A 6,252-nucleotide genomic window follows, 5' to 3' on the forward strand; every position below is an offset into this window, starting at 1 on the left:
GTTCGCATGATAAAACTACAGATCCTCCATGCTACAGCTAAAAATGATCCCTCATGCCAAAGGAAGATTGAAGATCCCACGAGCTGCAACTAAGACCTGCATGGTCAAATAAGAAAATAAATGTTTTTTGAAAAAAAGAAAAGAAATGACCTTATGTTTCAGATCTGGTCCAGCCTGATCACCAGTTAGGAGACTGAGGACACAGATCCAACATGTGATAGAATGTGTCTTTGCCCTCTATATCCCCTCTGTATATTTCTCTCTTTGAAAATGGCAAGCGTTGTGACAGCAGATGATGGTTACTGTCTAATATATGGAGACTTTCTCAACTTCCTGTTAAATGTTTTTCTATTAGAGATAAGATTAACAAACATAAATATATTGATAGGTAGAATTTTGGTGTCATCTATAAAGCATTCATGAGATCATATTTTCTGGGCCAAAAAACATGAACCAGAACAAAAAGAAATTTTTTAAATTTTATTTTTATAAAAACAAAGAGAAAGTTTAAATAGTATATCAATTTATTAATACCCTTTAGTAAAAATAAAACTAGGTGAAATAATTATAAAATCCAATAGGTAAGTATTTACTTACTACTGTGTTTATATTATTCACTTAATATAAGGGTTTATGTCATTTTTACATGTATGCTTAAAAAGAATTCTGCTTCTCAATAGTCATCAGATTTACTGATTCAGATTTATCAATAGCTGAAACACTGGAGTTCTAGGATAATTCCAGATACTTCAGGAAATAGCAAAGTTATCTATTCAGTCTCTCAAGCTATAAATCTTTGAATTATTCTAAATTTTAATTCTTTTAACCTGAAACACCCCAGTTAATCAAATGATTAAGGACATCTCTATTTTTAAAGTACAAGGACTGCTATCAGTAGGGTTGTACAGACATCTGTGAATACAAAAAAGCAACAACTCTCTGTAGAAGCTAACATTAATAATCTGTGTGTACCTGCTATGTTCTAAAGACTTCACAGATGTGTTATCTAATTTAACACGTTCAACAACTCTGTAAAATGTTACTAATATTCCCAATTTCCAAACAAGAAAATGAAGGTTCAAATTAAATAAAAAATTTCCCCAGGGAGTGATTGTATCAGTCAATGTTGTGTTACAGGTAATCAAATTTATCTTAGGTAGCTTAAACAGAAAGAGAATTTGATTATTGTGAAGTCATTGAGAAGGCTGGCATTCAGGAGTTTAGGATGAACCCCAGAAATAACTTTGAGCCTCCACAACCATCTTGTCTCAGACACAATACAGAAAACTGTTGCTGTTGCTGCTGCTTCCTCTCTATGGCTCATGAACCAAATCTGTTGCCTGAGAACTTTGGCCATAAGCCACACCAGCTAAATGAATGTCCCACACACTGACTCCTTCTGCCTGTGATTTATGTGGGAATCAAAGTGTTATATAAATGCACCATACAGGGACCTAAATATTAATAAAAACCTGAGGTCTGTAATTTTAAGCTTTCCAGCCTTAACATGTTAGAAAATATTGAAATGGGTATGAAGAAAGACATGATGTTTGCTTCAATCTAAAAATTAGAGGAGTTGGAGAGAATAGAATGTTTAAAAAATGGAACTAAGCCAAAAAATGTGGAAGTTATGGGCACTGTGGCTCTCAGTTGGAAGGCTGACATTCAGACAGGGATTTATTCCTCAAATATCTATTGATCACTGAATGCATGATAGTAACTTTTAGTAACTGTGAGACATAAAGAAACTTATAATCTAGTGTTTTAAATAAGATGTATATTTGAATCATTATCAGTATAAGGTAGAGTCTAAAAAGTGTTACAACCAAGACATCATCACTCTGAACATAAGTTACACACAACTAGAGTCATTTCTTCCTGATAGGTGTGGAGACAAGTCAGCAGAAGCGGGAAGTTGGAAGAAACAGAAAAACAGTCATAGATGACTTGCAGTTCCAGTTGAGTTTTAAAGATCTTATGAGCAATCCTGTACCTTGTATTTTGCTGGATAATGTAGAATAGTATGCATCAAAAGCTGTACCAGGTGTCTTCACATATATCCATTTTCATTTAATCTTCATATCAACTTTGGAAGTAGATATTATGATCTACTGTCAACAGATGAGGAAACTGAAGCTCAAAGAAACCAAAATTCTAATTTGCTGCAAAAGCTACAAATTAACTACTGATAATGCTGTAGTGTTGAGCTGAATATTTGCCTCACAAGATCATGTACTTTCCCAATATTTTTCCACTTACCCAATTGCCAGTGAGGCTGTTTTAAAAGCCTGATTAGAAGGCGATGGCACCCCACTCCAGTACTCTTGCCTGGCAAATCCCATAGATGGAGGGGCCTGGTGGGCTGCAGTCCATGGGGTCTCTAGGAGTTGGACATGACTGAGCGACTTCACTTTATTTTTTCACTTTCATGCATTGGAGAAGGAAATGGCAACCCACTCCAGTGTTCTTGCCTGGAGAATCTCAGGGACGAGGAAGCCTGGTGATCTGCCGTCTATGGGGTCACACAGAGTCGGACACGACTGAAGCGACTTAGCAGCAGCAGCAGCAGCATGCTATTTATTAGAAGATAGTAAACCTGAGTGTGTGAAATAGAAGCAACTGGGAAAATATATTGGGGAAAACAAAACAAAACAAAAAAAGAAAATATATTGGGGAAATTGTTCTACAGATCTTATAGTCTAATTTACCATGATAAGACAAGAAATGCAACCTAAAGGGGGGAAAAGTGAAAGTTTCTGTGCAGTAAACTAGCTTAAACCTGGGAAACAGACAGTCAAGTATCTATCTACAGTGTCAGGTGTTGAGGCTGGTATTATAGCTTCAAGGATGAATAAGGTTCATTTCTGCACTAAAGAAATGCACAATACACTCAGAGTCAAGCACAAACTGCCATCTGTCATTCAAAATGAAGAGGTGCTCTGGTCGAGGCTGAATATTTGAAAGACAATGCCCCTGTCCCTGCTTCACTGTGTAAGTGGCTGCCATTCACCTGATAAAAATGCAACAAGCTGAAGATCTAGTGCTTGCAGAGACTGAAAATCCCTCTGTAGAACTTACTGTGTATCCACAAACCTGTATGGTAAGAGGAATTCACAAATTAGTAATATTTGGGTTGGTGAACATGAATCTACTTCCTCTTGTGACCCCTTTCTTCATTATGTCACTTTGTATTAGTCATCTTTCAGGTTTTTCAGTGTGTTGGTGCCTCTCTTGACTCTTGCCCTTTTCCATCTTTGCAAGCCCTGATATTTATTACTGTCCACCATTTTCATCTATCTAATTCCTGCAAGTGTTAGCCTAAATGCTACTTCTACTGGAATATTGTCTCTGATCATCCTAGGTCTAACTATTATTTGTTTCCAAAGAACCCTGTATTCATATCATCACACTTAACGCTGGAGGCAATTGTGCCTTTATCTTCCTCACTCATCTCTGAGCTGTTAGAAGGAAGACTCTGTGTTTTTTTGGTAGTTGTTGTCCATTGCAGCCTATCACAGAGCTTGGCAAGAAACAGGGGCACAAGAAATAATGAATGAATGAAGTTAAGAAAGATGAGTATATTATAGTTACTGAGTGTGCTGCAGGGACTAATATCAGAATGGATGTTTCATATTGGAGATCAGTAAAAATAAGGCTGATTTGGTTCAGGTGGCAAAAATGTCAGACATTATTGAGCTTCATGAATGGTAGAGTGATTCTAAAATAATAAATAAATGCACAAGGAACTCTGTTCAATATTATGTGGCAAACTAGATGGGAAGGGAGCTTGTGAAAGAATGGATATGTGTACATGTGTGGCTATATCTCTTTGCTGTACACCTGAGGCTAGCACTATTTTAATCAACTATACTCCAGTATAAAATTAAAAGTTTTAAAAAAGACTAGAATGAGTAGATACTATTTAATTCAAATTAAGAATTACTAAATAGTAGATTTCAAAAGCAATAGATAAGAAAGATTAATACAGGAATGTTGAATAATATATTCAAGGGGCTTAGATCAAAACCAGGAGACAAATTTTAGACTCCAACTCTAAGTGAACAAAATGTGGAGTCATAATAGCTTTTTCTGATTATTGTTTTCATATTTTAACCTCAGCTTTATCAATTTTGTAGAATTCTTCTTGGTATTCTATATTTTCTTATCTAGTCAACAGGTCCCATAATAATATATAAGACTTGCATTTGCCTTAGAAAATTTGTATTTGTTTTCATCTATAGTAATGGCACCCCATTCCAGTACTCTTGCCTGGAAAATCCCATGGGCGGAGGAGCCTGGTAGGCTGCAGTCCATGGGGTTGCTGAGGGCCGGACACGACTGAGTGACTTCACTTTCACTTTTCACTTTCATGCATTGGAGAAGGAAATGGCAACCCACTCCAGTGTTCTTGCCTGGAGAATCCCAGGGACAGGGGAGCCTGGTGGGCTGCCGTCTATGGGTCGCACAGAGTTGAACACGACTGAAGTGACTTAGCAGCAGCATAGTACATAACAACATGTTATATTGGTATATTGAGGGTTTCAGCTCAAGCATATACTGTTGTAATGCTATTCTCTTACTTTGCTTACAATAGTCATATATAGCATGAAAGGCCACAAGAATCCAAGAGCCCAAAAGGGAGTGTCTCAAGAGATACATATCAACTCCAAAAGTTACATTAATACTGATTCTTTCATCCCTTGTGAAACTACTGATCCCATTCCTGTAATAAGAAATAAGCTCTTATAGTCCTTGAAGGGTTTTCCTGGTAGCCCAGACAGTAAAGAATCTGCTTGCAAGCAGGAGACCTGGGCTCAATCCCTGGGTCAGGAAGAGCCCCTGGAGAAAGGAATAGCTACCTACTGCAGTATTCTTCGGAGAAGGCAATGGCACCCCACTCCAGTACTCTTATCTGGAAAATCCCATGGACGGAGGAGCCTGGAAGGCTGCAGTCCATGGGGTTGCTGAGGGCTGGACACGACTGAGTGACTTCACTTTCACTTTTCACTTTCATGCATTGGAGAAGGAAATGGCAACCCACGCCAGTGTTCTTGCCTGGAGAATCCCAGGGATGGGGGGAGCCTGGTAGGTTGCCATCTATGGGGTCGCACAGAGTCAGACATGAATGAAGCGACTTAGCAGCAGCAGCAGCAGCAGTATTCTTGCCTGGGGAATTCCATGGACAGAGGAGCCTGGCGGGGCTACAGTCCATGGGGTTACAAAGATTTGGACACAACTGAGTGACTAACACTTTTACTTTTTTTATTTTCAAACATGGATGAGAACTGAGAAATGCTCAAAATTATTATTATTATCAATGGTAGTTGATCATCAACACAATATAATTGCAAAGAGCACTATCATCACCATCACTACCACACCATCATGTCTTTTCATCACATTTACAAATCTTATGTACTGAATTGCTTGATCGAGACACCAATGGGTTGTTAACAAAAGTCTCTCTGAGAGCTATGATCACAGACTCATATACTACTTAACACAGTGGTTAAAAGCTAGATTCTTTGGGTTCAAATAATGGTTTTGATATTTATTATGTACACAATTTCAGGTAACTTATTTAAATATCTCTGTGTATGTTTCACTTTCCTGATATTTAAAATCAAGTATCTAATCATAACTAACTCATGGAGGCATTTTGAGAATAAAATAGACTATCTTGTGTAAAGGGTTAATAAAACCATTTTACATATGCTCGTATTTACTGTTGCTCTCTCATTTCAAGGAATATATTGTCATATACAGTGCATATTAAATACGTTCAAAGATTAAAGATTATATAGTGAAAGTGACAAATAGATTCAAGATATTAGCTCTGATAGAGTGCCTGAAACTAGGGACAGATTTTCATGACATTGTATAGGAGGTGGTGATCAAAACCATCCCCAAGAAAAAGACAACATAAAGGCAAAATGACTGTCTGAGGAGGCCTTACAAATCACTGAGAAAAGAAAAGCAAAAGGCAAAGGAAAAAAGGAAAGATATACCCATCTGAATGCAGCATTCCAAAGAATAGCAAGGAGAGATAAGAAAGCCTTCCTGGGTGAACGATGCAAAGAAATAAAGGAAAACAATAGAATGGAAAAGACTAGAGATCTCTTCAAGAAAACTAGAGATACCAAGGGAACAATCATGCAAAGATGAGCACAACAATGGACAGAAACGGTGTGTAACTGAAAGAAGCAAAAGATGTTAAGAAGAGGTGGCAAGAATACACAGAACTATACAAAA

The sequence above is a fragment of the Bubalus bubalis genome, chromosome 16, assembly GCF_019923935.1.
Source record: "Bubalus bubalis isolate 160015118507 breed Murrah chromosome 16, NDDB_SH_1, whole genome shotgun sequence".
In the NCBI taxonomy this organism is placed as follows: Eukaryota; Metazoa; Chordata; class Mammalia; order Artiodactyla; family Bovidae; genus Bubalus; species Bubalus bubalis.